Source organism: Manis javanica, chromosome 6, assembly GCF_040802235.1.
Source record: "Manis javanica isolate MJ-LG chromosome 6, MJ_LKY, whole genome shotgun sequence".
NCBI classification, from domain to species: Eukaryota; Metazoa; Chordata; class Mammalia; order Pholidota; family Manidae; genus Manis; species Manis javanica.
Genome location: NC_133161.1, coordinates 128,520,210 through 128,539,346, shown reverse-complemented (window position 1 = coordinate 128,539,346; position 19,137 = coordinate 128,520,210). Strand labels below are relative to the sequence as shown.

The following is a 19,137-nucleotide window of genomic DNA, read 5'->3' as shown; positions in this document are numbered from 1 at the left end:
CTCTAACCTCTCACGTTGCTCACTTTGTTTTTTTCATTAGCAGCAGTGGTAGTAGTAATATTTGATCAGCACTGTCGTCATTTTTTGGCATCAGTATTTTCATTACATACACTGTTTTGGATTCTAAAAAACTTCCTGCCTGGATGTTGATGAGGGTTCATAGAACTCACACTTTGTGTGTTGACTGCAAGTTTTGCTAGTTGCTGAAAGGGTGTTTTAGAAGAGGTGGTTCTGTTTTTTTCTATAATCCTGCGCTGACCTTGACTACCGGCAGGGGGCGCCAGAGTGATGTCTTAAGTCCTGCTGTTTCCCCTGTTTGCAGGAGAGGTAGCAAAAACCCAGTCTTTGTGAGGCAGGTAGAGCGCATGCGCCTTCCTTCACGGCTTACTCTTCCTTCCAGAAGGACCCAGTGCGGAGGCGCCTCCAGGGCCTTGGCTCCAGGACGGGACAGCGTGCGGCAGGGTCCCCGTGAGGAGCACACCCTCTTTGTGCCCCGAATGTAGAGGAGGAGGCTGGGCCGCTGCTTCTCCAGGCATTTGACCTTCAGCTGCAGACCAGAGCCTTCCCTTCTGTGCCATCCCCCGTGGCTGACTCTAAGTCTTCAGGTAAGGAGACTTTCACTGCAGGTGAAAGTTTTTCTGTTTTCTGGCAGGTTCTGTAGGGAAGGGGCTCAGTGGGTCAGACTCCCAGGGTGCTGTCGGGTTCATTAATGACTGAGGATGGTTTTGTGGGAGAAATCCCTGCAAAGGTTCAGAGGGAGGGAAACACAGGGACAGCCGCGTAGTGGACACACAAGATACTGGGACCTTACAGCTGTTTAGGGTCGGGGCATGGGGTGTCCCTGGCATGGACATACGGAACCCTCAGTGAAAAGGCAAATTTGAGTAGTCTGTACATGGCTTGCTTAATTTTTAATAGTTGATATTTACTATAATGTGAAAGTGTTTGAAAAACTATGGACCAAGAGGGGTTGTAGTAAAATACACTATCTTAAGCTTCAATATTCTAAGTTTCTGAAATGCAGAATTCATTATAATTTCACTTTCCTGGCTTTCAAAGAAGATAAGTGATCTGTAATGTCGTTAAAATATGCTTCTTATCTTTCTAATAATGCGGTGACAACATGAAATACTGAAAAGTACTGGATCATTGAAAATTTCTTCCTGGATTCCAGTGTGATTAGTATTATTAAAAACTGATGAACCCAGGCTTCTACCCAATTTTTTTTAGTGTAATAAAGATAATATTCTCTGATTGAGATGATGAAAACCCAATGGTTATTCTTAAAATACCAACCATTGCATACTGCAGCAAACCAGTAAGAATGGAGTACCGAAAATGTAAACATGCAGAATAGTGAAGAACCAAGATCATGACTGCTTGTGACAATGAGATACATCCGTTGCACATGCATTTTTTTGCCTATTAAAAATGCAAATCTAATGGCATTTAGTTGAATTTTGTATGTTTCCATTCAAGTGATAACATGATGGTATCTGTAGTCTTGCTGTTGATTATGATCCACTTTCTATTAAGAATTGATATGTTTAGTGGGAGGTTTTTCATTTGTCACTTCTGTACTTCATGTTTATTTCTAAATCCAAGTATAATCCCATGTTCTGTTAAAAGCTTTCCATTCCTCCAGTATAAAAATTACCTCCTCACTTGAGTTGTAAGCAAGGTGGGAGGCCTTCTAAAGGTAGGCGTCCTTACATAAAGCCCGGATGTTTTGTTGGAGGGCCTCATTAACACCCTCCACTTGGTTCGCAGTATCATCCCATCATGATAACTGCGCAAAAAGGTGCTGTCCCTGTGCCCTGTGATGCTTCTGATGTTGGTATTGTGTATTTTCCAGTTTGGTTTTCGATTCCGTATTATTTTCAACTCACAATATTTGAGTTAAAAAATGTGTGCCCTTGATTCACATGTGCTTACCTACCTGTACACTGTTAGTATCTGTTCAATGTATTGCATTGGGCGATGTCTGATGCATTTGATCTTGATGACCATTGGGTATTTGTAAGTATACTTAAAGTACTTTCTAGGACAAAGCTGAAAATATCCCATCTGGTGACTCAATTCACAAAACCTGTTTATCTGTTGTGTAATGTTTTTAAGCTTATCATAGTTTGTGTCTTCAGATGATCAGCCGAAAAAGTTACAAATTGGATGTGATGACATACACAGTAGAGGAGTAATGGCTTCTGACTTTTAGTGCAAACTCCATAGTGGCTCGTGTGTAATAACTGTGACCATGAGTGTTTTTCTGTCAGCATTATCCCTTTACTATTTACTAATAATTACTGCAGGTACACCCTGTCCATGTTCTCATTCCTTTCAGTGCAGTCAGTACAGCGTCTGTGGTGATGGCAGTGTTCTTACATGAACATACCTTGTCCTCTGATGTATTCATGCTGGGCTACGTCTCTTGTGCTATCAGAAGCGTATGAAAAGTATTAGCTTTTTATATTCAGTTGTATTTTGGATCTAACCTGATTTCTTAGGTGCATTATATATTCCTTTTGAATTATAAGCAGAGAGGAACAGATCAATTTTTATCTTTACCTACATCATTAGCTATAAGGAATTCTATCAACATACAAGTTGCACTAAATTGGGGAGCATACCAGCGTTTTAGCTTTGAATAATTCTGTGTGATCTCTTAAGTATCATGTCTGGCACACAGCATAGCAACATCTACCATCACTTGCAGTATAGTCGGCCACTTTTAATTCTTTGATTTTGTCACTGTTTGCTCACTATCACCTGGGACATGATGTTTGAATACTTTTTAGACATTTTCTTATCAGAAAATATCAAGACAAAGCATTGAATCTCTTAATAGTCATACCTTTTGTTCTCATAGTTGTAATCTGAATATTTGAGTTATAGATTTTTATTCTGTTCCATTACTGCTGAAATATACAAGTATTCTTGGGATACATGTGAGCCAGTCACACTGAGGCATTTTATTTTTTGTTTCTATAGCAGCCTTTTGAATGTTCAACCATAAGGTGAAATAGACACCATAGTATCTGAATCTCTACATCCATTTATGATGACATGACTTTTTGAGAGTGACCCACACACAGCTATACCAGTGAAACAACTTAAAAAACCCTCCCAAGTAGCATAATACATAATAAGTAAATATGCACATGCATTATCCACTGAAAATGAAAACTGTAACATAGTCTTTTGGAAATTATGTATCTTCCTGAGTTATTTACTTCTCTGTGTCATAAATACTATCTTTAAGAAACAAAAGAGTAGAACTAGGTGACAATCAAAATTAATAGTAATTTCTAGTAGTTTAGAAATACTATGTGTTAAAATATGAAAAATTTTATTTAATACATTTTTCTTTTAAGACAGTTTCAGATTTACAGAAAATTTGCAAAGGTAGTGCAGGATTTCACAGTTTGCTCCGACCACTTCCCCTCTTACTACCATCCCACCTCATTATAGTTCCTTGTTACAACTTAGTGAAACAGTGTTGCTGCATTGTAACCATCCACCATCCATTCTTTTTCTCAGATTTCCCTAGTTGTGCCCTTTCTCCCCTAAGATCCCACTCAGGATACCTCAATACATTTAGTGATCTCGTCTCCCTAGGACACTCTTTGTTAGAGTTTCTGAAACATTCTTTGTTTTGGATGATCTTTTCCATTTTCATGAGTCTTCACCATAAGTTTTGTAGAATTTTTCTCCAGTTAGATTTAACCTGATGTTTCTCTTGTGATTACTTAGTTATGTTTTACCAGGGAAGAAGGCCACAGACGGCAAGTACCGTTCACAACACCTCCTGTCAACGGCACGTGCTCCAAAGGCGGCCCGGATGGCAGGATCTTTTTTCTTTCTTATGGCTGAGTAATATGCCGCGGTCTGTGTGTGTGTGTGTGTGTGTGTGTGTGTGAGAGAGAGAGAGAGAGAGAGACACACACACACACACACACACACACACACATCTTTATCCATTCATGTATCTATGGACATTTAGGCTGCTTCTGTATCTTGGCTATTGTAAATAATGCTGCAGTGAACATAGAGATACATATGTCTTTTCAGATAAGAATTTTCATTTTCCTTAGGTAAATTCCTAATGCAGAATTGCTGGATTATATGGTATTATATTATTTTTAATTTTTGGAGGAACCCATTTACCGTTTTCCATAGTGGATACACAAGTTCACGTTCCCAAAAATAGTGTATGAGGGTTTCCTCCTCTCCACATCCTTGCCAATAGTTGTTATTCTTTGTCTTCAATTTGAACTTGCCATTCTAACATTTGAATTGAGATCTCATTGTGGTTTTGATTTGTATTTTCCTGATGGTTAGTGATACTGAGAATCTTTGCATGTGTCTATTGGCCATCTGTATGTCTTTTTTGGAAAAATACCTATTCAGGTCCTCTGGGCATTTTTTAAATTGGATTGTCTTTTTGATAGTGAGTTGCATGAGTACTTTACATGTTTTGGATGTTAACCCCTTATTGAATATGTCGTGTTTGAACATCTCCCATTCAGTAAGTTATTCTTCTGTATGGTTGATGGTTTCCTTCTCTGTACAGAGCATTTTAGTTTGATGTAGGTGCCATGTGTTTGTTTTAGCCTTTGTTGTCCTTGACTGAGGAGAGAGATCAAAAAAATATTGGCAAGGCCAGAGTCAAAGAGCTTCCTGCCTATGTTTCCTTCTGGAAATTTTATGTTTCAGGTCCTACATTTAAGTCTTTAATTCACTTTGAATTTGTTTGTATATATTCTTTAGGGAAGTGGTCCATGTTTTGCATGTAGCTGTCCAGTATGACCAACATGGTTTACTGAAGAGACTTTTTCTCATTATGTATTTTTACCTCCCTTTTAACTGACCATCTAAGTGTGGGTTTAATTCTGGGCTCTCTATTTTATTCCACTGATGTTAGAGTCTGTTTTTGTTCCAATACCATATTGTTTTTATTACTATAGTTTGTAGTATACCTTGAAATCTGGGAGCCTAATACTTCTACAATACTTGTTTCTTAGTATTGCTCTGGCTGTTTGGGGTCTTTTGTAGTTCCACACAAATTTGGGAATGATTTGTTCTAGTTCTGTGAAAAATCTGGTAGTTTTTTTTCAGGGTTCTAACCTTTATTCTTTTTTTATATTCTTTTTTTATTGGTAAAGGGGATAACATGGTACAAACATCAAATTATAAAGTAATTAAGTCCAAGGGATGAAATTATTGCATAGGTAATGTAGCTTATAACATTGTTGTAGCTTTGTTTGCTGTTAGCACTTTGATAGAGATTGCATTGAATCTGTAGATTGCTTTTTGTAGTATGACATTATAACTATTAATTCTTCCAGTCCATAAGGATAGTTTATCTTTCCATTTACTTGTGTAGTTTTCAATTTCTTTCATCTATATTTTATGGTTTTGAGTATTTAGTCCTTTTACTTCTGTGGTTCAGTTGATTCCTAGGTATTTTGTTCTTTTTGATGCAATTGTAAGTAGGAATGATTTCATAATTTCTCTTTCTTGTAATTCATTATTAGTGTGTAAAAATGCAACAGACTTGAATATTGCATTTTGTATCCTACACCTCAACTGAATTCACTTACTAGTTCTATTAGTTTTATAGTGAAGACTTTAGAGTTTTCTGTATATAGTATCAAGTCATCTGCACATAGTGACACTTATACTACTTCCTTTCCAGTTTGGATATCTTTTATTTTCCTTTCCTAATTGCCAACACTGGGACTTTGAATATAATGCTGAACAAAAGTGGCAAGAATGGGCATCCTCATCTTCCTATTCTTAGAGAAAAAGCTTTCAGCTTTACACTGTGGAGTCTGATATATGTGGGTGTGTCATATAGGCTGTTTTTATGTTTAGGTGTGTTCTCTCTCTACACACTTTGTTTAGAATTTTTATGAGCGGATGTTGAATTTTGTCAATTTTTCTGACATCTGTTGAGATTATCATGATTTTTATCTTTCATTTTGTTAATGTGACATGTCAAATGGATTAATTTGTGGATATTGAACTAACCTTGCATCCCCAGAGTAAATCCCACTTGATCATGACACATGACCCTTTTATTGTGTTGTTGAAGTCCTCTGTCTGGTCTTGGCCTGTGTGCGACCTCCTGGAAATGGCTTCCTTCAGCCTGGTCCTCCCTCCCCTCATGAATTGCTATCTCAGTGCCTTATTTAGTGACTTGCTGTAACTGGTTACAATGAGAGTCTGTCTTGTTTACTTAGCTGTTTGCTTACTTATCATTGGTGGTCTCTCCATGCTGAAGACTGGTCTTGCATGATTCTATCCCCAGGGCCTAGCACTGCAGTGAGCATAGTGTAAGTAATGAACATTGTTTTGAGTATTGTGATACAATGAGTTATATGAAATATATACTTGGTCATTCAGTCACCCAAATATATATTTCCCAGATATATTTGGTCCTCGTCCACACTTCCTGAAATCACTGCAGAGCCTTAAAGGTCAAATAGGTCTCTTGTCATGTTAATGAGACACTTTTGGACCTGACCCAGTCATAGGGGCTAGAGTTGAATCAGCCAATGGCCAATGATACAGATAGTGCAGCCCTCAGCAAAATCCATGAGAAGGGCACATTTCTCTCCCTTGGATCCTGCTTCTCTGTCAGAGCTTCCACACTGTGGAACCAAAGAATTCCATCTCCCACAAAGCCAGTCCCCAAGCTCCAAGCTCCACAAGGGTAGAAGCCCCTTTATTTGGGAGCTTGCCCTATGTACCTCTTTATTTGTCTGTTAACTTGTATCCTTTATAGTACCCTTTATTAAAGTGGAAAATGTGTTATAAGTTATGTGACCTGCTCTAGCAAATTAATTGAATCTAAGTGGGAGTTCATTGGACCCTCAAATCTGTAGTTGGTCCTTCAGCAGCACAGGGAACTGCCTGGGGCCTTGGACAGGCTTCTGAAGTTGGGGCTGGTGGGGAGTCTTGTGGGATGGAGCCCTTAACCTGGGGATTCTAGTGCTGTCTCTGGGCAGATAACCTCAAAGTTGTTGAGTTCTCAGAGACTCTGCTGGTGTTTAAGAATTGCTTGGTGTGTGCGAGGCAACCTGCATACATACACACACACACACACACACACACACACACACACACACACACAAGCATGTGCCTTGTTGGAATCATGCCTGCAAACTCAAACGGAGTTTGTACCATGATGTGTATGAGAAAACAGATTTGGTGTTATGGTAGGTACCGGGATTTGTTAGAATGGCCCAGGCTCTCATAAATATGTGGGTTTTGAAGAGAAAGAATGAAAGGCAGGGGATGAGGAGCCTTTGATGCCAGGATATCTGCACACTCACCCTTCACATGAAGGAGCAGCTGCACTGCTATCAACATTACAGCAGCCGCAAAACTGCTCTGTGTACCCAGTTTGGAGGAATTTGAAAAGCCTGAAGGCCAAGATTACAGTGAGAAACCTGATTATGGATCGCTGGTGTGGTGGTCAGGCAGGTTAACAAGTTAAAGATTGACAAATGGGCCAGGGTCCTCCGGCTGCACCCCCAGCCTGGGACCTGAGGCCTTTTGCATGTGTATGGGTAAAACAGCCAGGGGGAGGAGGGGAATCTTCCCTGGGACTTCTTGATGCAGGGGCCCCAATGCACTGATTCCAAAACCTATTGGTGAATTCTTATGGGGTCTAAGCTTAGATTATAAGGATATGGAAATGCAATGGTTGATGGGATTGAGATGAAAAGTTTGGATGAATATTGGGTATTTGAGATGTTGTGTGAGGTGGTTGTATCCCCTGTATCTGCATGTATTATTTGGGGTGGATATTGTGTCTGACTGGGAATTGCTTCCCCTGCCTAGCACAGTAAAACAGAGGGCATGTGAGCCCACCCTCTGGCTAGTTTTAATTGGGCATGCTAAATGGGAACCACTAGAACTGCCCGAGCTACCCAGGTGGTTAACTTGAAGCAGTATAGAATACCTGGTGGACAAAAAGATCACCACTTTGAGTGACATGCTGGAAGCTGGGTGCTGGTGCCCATGAATTCACTGTACAGTGCTTCTGGGTGGCCTGTGGAAAAGGTGGATGGCTCGTGGAGACTACAGTAGACAATGGAGGTTTAAATAAAGTTGTACTGCCCATAGCCTCTGCAGTTTCAGACCTGGTCTCAGCCATACAGAAAGGACAGCAGGCTGAAGGAGGCTGGTGCTCAGTGATGGACCTTGCAAATGCTTTCTTCTCCATCTCTGTCTCTGAAGAGTCGGCCACAGTTTGCCGTCATGTGGGAAGGATCCATTTCCTTCTGCCATGCTGCCACAGGGTTATCTGAACTCACCAGCTATTGTCACCACTTGGTCAGGAGGGATTTGGACTTGGTGCAGGGCTTGAGTGTAATAATGCCCTATGTGATGACATCATGATAATAACAGAAACAGAGGAGCAGGCTAGGACTGAATTGAATGAAATAGTGACATACATGTCCAAATGGGGCTGGTTAATAAATCCAGTAAAGATCCAAGGTCTTGCTCAAACAGTGAAATTCTGAGGAATAACATGGGCAGGAGCCACCTGGAATATTCCACAAGTGTGACTAAGAATAAACTGTGATCCCCACCCTAGGTCCAAACAAGAAGCCCAGCATGTGGTTAGTTTTTTGGGTTTTGGAGGACTCATATTCCACTTCTGGGACTATTGCTAGCTCCTGTCTATGGGACTGCATGAAAGAAGGCTGTATGTGAGTGGGTCCTGAACAAAAGCAGGCTATGTCAGAATTAGAAATGGCAGTCACACCCTTGACACCTTTGGGCCCTTATGACCGTAGCCTTTGGAAGTGTCTGCCCCCCACACCCCTGCACACTGGAGCTTGTGGCTTAAGCCCATGAGTGCCTCCCAGGTGTGACTGTTGGGATTTTGGATCAGAAAATCCCCAGTTGCTGCAGTGTGGTATGCACCCTTTGAGAGACAATTATTGCATGCTCGTGGGCCTTAATTGAGGCTGTCTCTGTGACTGAGGACATGAAATAATTTTGAAACCTGAGATACCCATAATGTCATGGGTGATGTCAGAGAAACATGCTAATAGGGAAGGCAGCACCCAGAAGAGTTCTGTAACCAAACAGAAATGGTTTGTGCAGGAGCAGGCTGCCCGGGGAATGCTAGAGGCCCACACGATACCATGATACTATGAGTTGCATTTCCTCTCAGATGGACACTGGAGCCCTTGATGAGCTGCTGGAACCCACTGCTGCATGGGCTGTGCCATAGGAACATCTCTCGGCTGAACGACAAAGAGCTGCTTGGTTTGCAGGTAGCATTTCCAGGTGGAATGGGCGATACCCTGTTTGGAAAGCTGCTGCATTGAGACTGCAGATGGCAACACTCTGGTTGGGAGGAAGGAGGAGTAAATCAGCTCAGTGGGCTGAACTGCAGGCTGTTTTCCTTGCAGCCATGGAAGAATTGAACAATGATGAATGCCCATAATGTTGGGAATTTTATGGATTCAAGGGCTGTAGCCAATGGCCTGGTTGTATGGTGAAGTAGATGAGCGATGGAAAATGACTAAGAAAGGAACACCCTTGTCAAAAATGAACAAGTGGGACTATATCAACCTAAAAAGCAAAGGATACTATCAATAGAACAAAAAGGTATCCTACAGTATGGGAGAATATATTCATAAATGACAGATCCGATAAAGGATTGAGACCCAAAATATATAAAGAGCTCACACACCTCAACAAACAAAAAGCAAATAATCCAATTAAAAAATGGGCAGAGGAGCTGAATAGACAGTTCTCTAAAGAAGAAATCCAGATGGCCAACAGGCACATGAAAAGATGCTCCACATCACTAATCATCAGAGAAATGCAAATTAAAACTGCAATGAGATATCACTTTACACCAGTAAGGATCGCCATCATCAAAAAGACAAACAACAAAACAACAACAAATGTTGGTGAGGTTGTGGAGAAAGGGGAACCCTCCTACACTGCTGGTGGGAATGTAAATTAGTTCAATCGTTGTGGAAAGCAGTATGGAGGTTCCTCACAATGCTCAAAATAGAATACCATTTGACCCAGGAATTCCACTTCTAGGAATTTACCCTAAGAATGCAGCACTCCAGTTTGAAAAAGACAGATGCACCCCTATGTTTATCGCTGCACTATTTACAATAGCCAAGATATGGAAGCAACCTAAATGTCCATCAGTAGATGAATGGATAAAGAAGATGTGGTACATATACACAATGGAATATTACTTAGCCATAAGAAAAAAACAGATCCTACCATTTGCAACAACATGGATGGAGCTAGAGGGTATTATGCTCAGTGAAGTAAGCCAGGCGGAGAAAGACAAGTATCAAATGATTTATACTCACTCATATGTGGAGTATAAGAACAAAGGAAAACTGAAGGAACAAAACAGCAGCAGATTCACAGAACCCAAGAATGGAATAACAGTTACCAAAGGGAAAGGGACTGGGGAGGATGGGTGGGAAGAGAGGGAGAAGGGCAGGGAAAAAGAAAGAGGGCATTGCAATTAGCTTGTATAGTGCGTGGTGGGCACAGGGAGGGCTGTGCAACACAGAGCAGACAAGTAGTGATTTTACAGCATCTTACTACGCAGATGGACAGTGACTGTGAAGGGGTTTGTAGGGGAGTACTTGGTGAAGGGGGGAGCCTAGTAAACATAATGTTCTTCATGTAATTGTAGATTAATGATACCAAAATAAAAAAATAAAACAAACAAACAAACAAATAAATAAAATAGCAGCTTACTTTAAAAAAAAAAGAAAGAAAGGAATGCTCTTGTGAGCTGCAACCACATGGAAATTGCTCTGGGAATTTAAGGAGCTCACTAAAGTGGGAGATGTAGATTCCCGTTAGAAGGTGCCCCTTCCAGGAGCGGAAGTTGACCTGTCGGATACTGTCCTTTGAGGCGGCTACCTCGGTCCTTGAAATGAGTGGACATGGGGGAACTGCAGCAGTGCACAGGATGAATCTGCACATACTCCTCTTGCACCCTGCCAGGCACAGAATGCCAACAAGAACTATTCTGACAACTAAGGAGACAATTGTCTGTGCGGAAAATTTCCCCGGGGGCGTGCCCTGCTCGTAGCTGGCCAGTGTGGGTTACACTGGAGCAATGCTAGTAGCTCCTGGAGGCTATACGTGGGTCCTGAGCAGAAGAGACACTTAGTTGGACTAGGCTCTGCATATGCAGTTGTAGATGCAAATGCTCAAGATACCATTAAAGGATTAGAACAAGATTCTGCACCAGTTTGAACCACCAAGTTACATCTCAGACCAAGGGACACACTTTACAGCCCATGGTGTCCCATGGTGGGCGAAGAGACATCTCATCAGATGGATGTACCACTTAGCATGCCATCTGCAGAGCAGTGGTTTAATAGGAAATTGGAATGGACAGTTTAAACGTTGGCTGTCTAAAACCAGGAGAGAGAAAGGCATGAGGGGGTTGGCTTACACACCTTCAGAAGTGTGTGCTCACACTGAACATGAGGGGTGCTAGGACAGGGTAGATTCCTCTGCTTTTCCTGTGGTCCTGGGGAAGCTGTGGTGGGGGAGGATGTTAGTGCCACCATACAGTTCTTCCCCACGTCACTACCACTTCCTTTTTTCCTACCTGATGCAGTGGTTCCAGGTCCAGGGCTTCCTCTCCGGGTGCCACAAGCAGGGAAAATTTATAAAAGCAAGAAAGTATAACCATAGCCTAAATGTTTATGCCACAATTCTTAAGGGCCTGATGGGGTGGACTGTGCCCTCACCCCATGTGTCCAGGTCAGGGCTGACAGCAGAGCCGTGCTGCCTAGTGGCCAGGACAGCCAGCTGGATCTACTCCTGGGTAACCCTACCTTCTGTGAGTGTGAGTGGACTGAGGGGAGGCACTTGTGAGACTGGTATTGTGCCAGCCATCTGGACCAGCACAGTATGCATACCTTATGCCCCCTTCACAGGTGGAAAAGTCTGGATAAAGATACATGGCAAATGGAGAGAGGAATAAATTATAGCTCATGGTAAAGGAATGGATAAGTGGCTTATGCACATAGAGAAACCCACATTTTATTATTACCTTGAGAGAGGCTCAGACCAAGAGAATAACGTATCTCTTAGCCAAAGCATACCAGATGCCCAAGAGAGAGAAACTATGTTTGACAAGACCATCTCTGCTTTTGCAACCTGTCAAGGTTTCAGGGCAGCCTGTAAACTGGAGTTTTATCACTGGGAGAAACATGGGTGATAAGATCTGTTGACAAACTGAACCAATATAAAATTGTTTGTAATGACTTTATAGGTCAAATGAGTTATCACTGTAAATCAGTGCCCAACACACACTGGCCTCTCCAAATGCCAGGCCTATTTGCATTGGTACTATTGTTCTGTTGTATAAATGCTAAATGAGATGTACGGGTGTGACAGCATGATTGTTTTGCTGTTAAGGAATCCATGTTTGCAGACCAGGGAATAGACTGCAATAAAATGCCCTCCTATTACTTTTCTTTCTTTCCTCCTTTACTGCCTTCTTCCCTGAATTCTTGCTTCCCTGGACTCGTCCTCACCAATACAGTACAGAAGCTGTTTAGCTCCATCCTGCACCTGAGCTAAGATGCAGGAGGGGAGGCAGAAGGAGCTGGTGTTGCTATGGGCCTGAGTAGCTTGAGCCTGGTGCAGGGTGGGGTGGCCCCTCATCTGAGGCACAAAGGTGGGTCACATTGAAGAGGAACAGCAGGGGCAAGGCCAGAGCCCAGAGGAATCCAGTGTGACTCCTGCAAAGGGTGCTCGGGCAGTGACCAGCTTTGCCTGTGCCCACGGGTGCCAGGTTACCTCTGGGCTTCATCATGTGACCTCTCTGACAAGAGGTGTGTAGAGGCTTTAAAAGAAAAAAAGAAAATGCTCTTGTAGTTTTCTTGGTGTTTTACAAAATACCTCTGGGTAAACCCTAGAGCTTGTTAACAAAACAAATTCACTTCTCCCTCTCCCTGAATTGGGTGGTGACTTGGTCCACCCCCACTGCTGTGTAGTTACTGCTTGCCGAAGGGCCCTCCAACATGCTTGGTGGGAGAGATGAACTCTATCTAGGCTGCTCACCCTCTTCTCCTCGGCTGCTGGAAGGCCTCTTGTGACTGCCTTTGCAGTCACTGCTGGGCTGGGCTGGAGCTACTGGTTACAGGGACAGGGATGCCTGTCCCCCACCCTGGCCAGGACCCAGGCACAGTTCTCTTAACTTCACGTGTCAGGACTGCACAGCCCTGAGGTTACCTCAGCTTCCAGCTCCACTGACCAGCTTGAGGTTTCCAGGTCCTGTTGTTGTTTTTTTGTTGTTGTTGTTTTTCCTCTACCTTTCTGCCAGAAACAGCTCCTTTTAAAGCTGGGGGATGTGTAAATACAGGGTTTTAAACTTCCAGATATGGTAAAAGATCTTTGATATATGTAATAACCATGTGTGTGTGTGTTATGATAGAGAGCGAGCGAGCATGGGAGCTCTTTAATGGTCTGCCTCTCCAAGCCCTCATTAAAAGGGTTTCAAGAATTAATTGCCAAGACTAATGTCAAGAAGGTTTCCTTCTATTATTTTCTTCTTGTAGTTTCATAGTTTCATGTCTTAACATTTAGTCTTTAATCCACTTGAGTATATTTTTGTATATGCTGTGAGATGGGGCTCCAGTGTCATTCTTTTGCATGTGATTATCCAGTTTTCACAACATGGTTTGTTGAAGAGACTCTCCTTTTCCTGTTGTTATCCTTGGCTCCTTAATCAGATGATCATATTTGCTTATTTCTGTGCTCACTCTTCTATTGTGGTGTATGTCTGTCATGCCAGTACCAGGCTGATTTAATTACTGTAGCTTTGTAGTCTGGTCAGAAATCAGGAAATGTGATGCCTCCTACCTTGTTCTCTGATTGTTTAGCTATTCTGGGTCTTTTGTGGTTCCATATGAATCATAGGATTTTTTCTAGCTTTGTAAAAAAAATGCCATTCAGATATTTATGGGGATAGCACTGAATCTGACGATCACTTTGGGTCAGATGCCAAAAGATTAAGTAGCAAAAAGGAAAAATAAACAAGTGGGGCTGCATAAAACTAAAAAGTTCTATACTGCAAAGGAAATAATCAAATGAAAAGGCAACATACAGAATGGAATAAATATTTGAGAATCATATCTCTGGTGAGGTGTTTATATTCAAAATAAAAAACTTCTAGAACTCGGTAGAAAAAAAGAATTGAAAAATGATCCAAAAACTTGAATAGGTGCTACTTTAAAGACATAAAAATGGGCATCGGCAACATGCACATGAAAACATGTTTAACATGACAAATCATCAGAGAAATATACATGAAAACCAAAAGATATAATCACACATCAGTTAGCATGGCTATTATAAAAAAGGAATAATAATGTGTTAGTAGGGATATGGAGGGATTGGAATCCTTCTACATGATGGGGATGGAAGTGGTGCCACCACTAGAGAAAAGTTTCTTGATTCTCAAAAAATTAAAAATACAACTAACATGTAATCTAGCAGTGTTTCTTGCAATAGTTGTTCTACAATAGCTAAGTTGTACAACAAACCAAATGTCCAGTGACAGAGGAACAGATAAGGAAAATGTGGTGTATACATACACTGGAATCATTATTATTCCATCTTTCAGAAAAAGGAGATCCAGAGGGATTATTTTGTGTTTTGTAGTCACCTTTTTTCTTATAATAATCACCCCCAACAGAAGTGACATGGCCATCTGGCTGGGGCACATTTAAACAAGTCATTTGGGTGAAAAGAAGTCAACTGAAAACAGCAAACAGACCAACCCAACCCCACAGTGAGCTAACACCTGCAGAGAAGCTGCTCCCAGTAATGCCCTGCCCCTCCAGCTGGTTAAGGGGTACGCAGGCCACAGATCCATGTGGAGGGAGGGGCTGAGAGCCATCCAGACCAGGGGGTGGCCTTTCTTCCTTCCGAAAAGGAAATGTCCGAGGGAACACGACTGGGGCATTCTTTCCACCCCAGGAACAAGGAGGCCACAAAAGGTTTCCTTGTCTGACCAGCTGTGTCCCTGCTTCCCCCTCTCTCAGAGGCAGGGGTCCCCTTGGTCCGCTTCATGCAGCTGTGTCCCTGGGGACAGGCACACCCTGAGGGGCACCTGGGGCCAGGGTGGGAGGGCCACTCGCATCCACGGTGAAGTAGAAGCGGAAATTACCGTCCCAGGAGTTGGTCTGTGCGGGCGCGTTCCCAGAGTGCTTTGACTCCTTGTACATGGGTTCCCCATGGAGGAGGCTATCCAGGCAGTTCCCCATAAGTAGAAAGAGGGGAGGGCTAGCCACCCAGGGGCTGTTGTTCCCCATTTTTCTGGCTGGCCTCTGATGACCTCCTGTTTCCTGGGGAGGGAGGGTGATCAGAGCATGTCACACCTGGCCACCTCAGTCTCAACATCCACCACCTCTGCCTGGGCCTAGGGGCCTCAGCCCCTCCCACCCTTTTACCAAGGCTCCCTACCACAGGAATTGGAAGCCGAAGGTTGCGGTTTCCTTGGCTCAAAGGGATCAGGTTCAGGACCCAGCAGGACCTGCAGGGTGGGCCTTTGTGAATGTGCTCCTGTCCCTGGTTGCTGGCCTCCAGCTTGGGCTCCTCCTTTGGGACTCTGTCCAGGCATCAAAATCTGCCCTACCTTTCCTAGGCAGCCCCTTGTCCTGGCTCTGCAGCCCCATTCCTCTGGTATTGTCTTCTCAAATGGTAGTAAGGGAAGTCATAACTAGGTCTGACTGTGACTGCAGCCTAAGCATTGTGCAGGGTCTGTCAGGGACTGTGCTGCAGGGATGAGCTGCCGGCCCTTAGTGCAAGAGAAGTGGGGCACCTCCAGATGGGTGACAGGCTGTGGAGGCCTCTTAGGATAGAATGAGAGTGATTATGCTCACAGCGCCTAAATGCCCACCTGCCCAGCCTCTGAGAGGCGGTGTTCCCCAGATGTGGCCATGTAGCCCTCACATAGATAGTGGGGCAGCAACGTCTTCCAGGTTCTCTGGCCTGGTCAGTGAAAGGAGTCTACACATGAGGAATCTCGGACATGCCTCCCAGGTGAGCCAGGACCACTACTGTCCTTGACCCCGGGATCTGAGTAGGGCAGCCCTCTGGTGGTTTGGGGGTAAAGTCATCATGAAATGGTGAGTGCTGCCCCGAAAGGGGTGCAGGGCAGTGAGAAGGGAGGAGCCAGGCCTCGAGGTTCCAGTCCAGCTCTGCCACCTCCAGGCCTGCGGCCCAGGGCAAGGCTTTTGGCCTGTCTGTGTGTCAGGGCTGTCTCGGTAAACTGGGGACGGTATTAGTACCTGCAGGTACAGTTACTGGGGGATTCAAACATGGTAGTACGTTCATTTTTAAGGCTAGCAGGTGTTCCATGGGGGAGAAGTCAATAAAAATTAACCGTCACTATTACTAAATTCCCAGGTGACAATTATATCATTGGAGTCCCCCCATTGTCACAGGCAATGATATGAGGGGGGTATATTTATGTACTGATAAAACCAGTGTCAGTCACGTGTTATGAGGGGGTCACCACTCCTGACATTTGAGTGAGCAGCCAGGAGAGCCCCAGGAGATGTGGGGATCCCACACAGCCCCAGGGTGGGGGCTCAGAGGAGAGGGATTATACCTGGGAGGCTAAGACCTTGTTGGCCTGCCTCCCTGTAGCCCTTTTAAGCTCAGTTTTGAAGAGTTGGGTAACACGCTAAATACAGTTTCCTGACACCCTTGAGACCACAGTGCAAAGGACTGCTTGGGAGTCATGTCCAGGGTCAGCTGGGAGGCTCAGGAGCGCCATGCTTCCATGTCTCGGGCATCTTCCTTGGCAGATGCCTGCACAGGGCCCTCGGACCAACAGTCCCTGAGGGTAGTGGGCAGGGATGAAGAGCAAAGGCCCTGGCCCAGGGGGAGCGTCCTGTGCCCTACTTCCCTTGTCCCTGGGCTGACAGCATGTCAGTGGCCTCTGGGTGCAGGTGTGAACAAAGTCACCGCACATGTCCAGTTTGCCCTGAAAAGCAGATGTGGCTGTGACAAAAGCCCCTTGGTTTCAGGGAAATCATAGCAGTTGCTGAAACAGGCCCCCATGTTGCTAATTCAGTGAGAGGCCCTTGGTCAGGCTATGGTGGGAGCATGAGAAGGGTGTCCTCTGGGTGACACTGTGAGTTCCACATCCTCCGGGGGGGTGTCTGGCCTGCCCCTCTGTCACCCTCTTCTGCCAGCTCTCTCTGCCTAGGAAGTGATAGGTGGACTGGTGGTGAAATCTCCCTAGGCTGCAGGAGGTCTCCAGTGTGCCCATCAGGCTCTGACGCCATCACAATGAAACATGACCTGCCTTGTCTGTTTTTGGTGGCAGCTTCTGGAAAACAGAAAGATGAAGAGGTAAACAGACTGGAAGGGGTGTGAAGGGCTCTGGCTCAGCCATGCACTCAACGGGGGACCCTGTTCTGCAGCAGAGGGACAGAACAGGGCTTTGGGGGGTGTCCATCTGAGTACTTGCTTCATGTGGGTCTGTGGCCAGCCGGCCCCACCTGCCTGAGCTGAGTCCACACCCCCTGTCAGTCCCTGGGGAGACATTCAGGCTGGGGTGTCTGGTCCTGGCACCGGTGTCCCATGGGGTGGTTTTCATCAGCATTCTTTACATCTCATGAAGACAAGAGATCCTCCCCTTTCCTTCCTTCTCTTCTCTCCCCTCCCCTCTCCATACCCTGAATCACCCCCAGTGCACAGCCACCCAGCACCCTGGCTTCCTGTCCTCATCACCCCTACTTTGGAGACCTGGGACCTGCAGGCTTCTTGCTGGTGCTGGCCTCTCACACCTCCGGGGGTCCTTCCTCCTGCAGCACTTGCACATGTGTCCTTGGGAGCCCAGCTAGCCAAGCCTCGGTGCCCACCCTCCCCTGGGCCAGCCTCTGGCCTTTGTTACTCCTCTGCTTAGGCAGGGCATTTCCCACATGCCACGAAGGTGACGTTTTTCCCTCAGTACCCTGAGACCAAGGCCAGTCAAGACACCAGAACTGGAGCTGCCGTGGCAGGAATGCAGCCACTTCATTTCTGTCCCCCGTGACCATCGTGAGGTCCTGCATAACCTGGCCCTGAGTAGTGACTGGGAAGGAATGACAAGGCTCTAGCGATGGGCAGAGACCATGCTGGTTTTACAAGCATGGCTGCCCCAGAGGAGAGGAATCCTGGGGCACCTGATTGTACTTTGGGGCCATTTTTGCCCCTTCGGGATCCCTTTTCCCCTCCACAGTAGAGGTCTCTCCCCAGACTTTGTCCACCTGAGTCCCGCAGAGCACTGGCTCCTGTGAGGCAGCCCTATCACAGAGCCTGGGTCACTTCTCCCCAGGGGCCATGACATCTCATAGGCCACTTCCTTGAGGCAAGCCTGAGGTGCAGAGCCCCTCAGCACCCGGCTGTGTGGGTCCAGGGATGTGGGGGCAGCATCTGTACCTAAGCATTTGGTCAGGTGATGAGCTTAGAACAGGGTCCTGGGGCAGGCAGGTGCTAGGGTGCCTGAGAGGGTGCTGGAGAATTGGGCACAGGGCTGTGTGGGTAGGGCTCCCTCACCTTCTTGCAGCACCAGATGCACAGGAGCAGCAATGGTAACATGAAGAGCACTGGGACAAGGAATGGGAACAGGAAAAGGCTGTAGGGTGTCTGGGTCTGTGGGACAGCCTCAGGCAGTTGTCTGTTTGTGAGGGACCATCATGGGCTTTGTGGGCTCCATGGTCCCATCTCTTCCTGTGGGACGGTTGTGGGTTCCACGGGCTCCTGTGGGATGGATGCTCATGGCCTCCGTGGGCTCCTCCTGTGGGATGGTTGTGGGCTCTGTTTCCTTCCTGTGGGATAGTCGTGGGCTGTGGTCTCTTCCTGTGGGACAGCCTTGGGCTCTGTGGTCTTCTCCTTTGGGACACTGTGGCCTCTGGAGGCTTATCCTGCAGGAGCATTTTAGGTAGAGACCTGAGGAGGTTTGGGTGGCCTCTTCCCAGGCACCCACCAGTGGCCATTCATTACCACCAGATGTAAGTCCAGGGAGATGAAATCCTGGTGCAAAATACCTCTAAAACTGAAATCAGTTAAAGGGAGAAATAAAGTTTAAAATCCATTTATTGCTTA

The 19,137-nt window shown here is 45.0% G+C and overlaps 1 long non-coding RNA gene across 1 annotated transcript in view; it reads left to right on the top strand.

Moving 5' to 3' along the window:
• Positions 1–357: 357 nt before the first annotated feature.
• LOC140849994 (uncharacterized) overlaps positions 358–19,137 on the top strand; it is a 40,637-nt gene continuing 21,857 nt past the window's right edge. Inside the window, exon 1 of the long non-coding RNA XR_012132592.1 lies at positions 358–605. This is a non-coding gene — a long non-coding RNA (uncharacterized lncRNA). The remainder of the gene's footprint in view (positions 606–19,137) is intronic.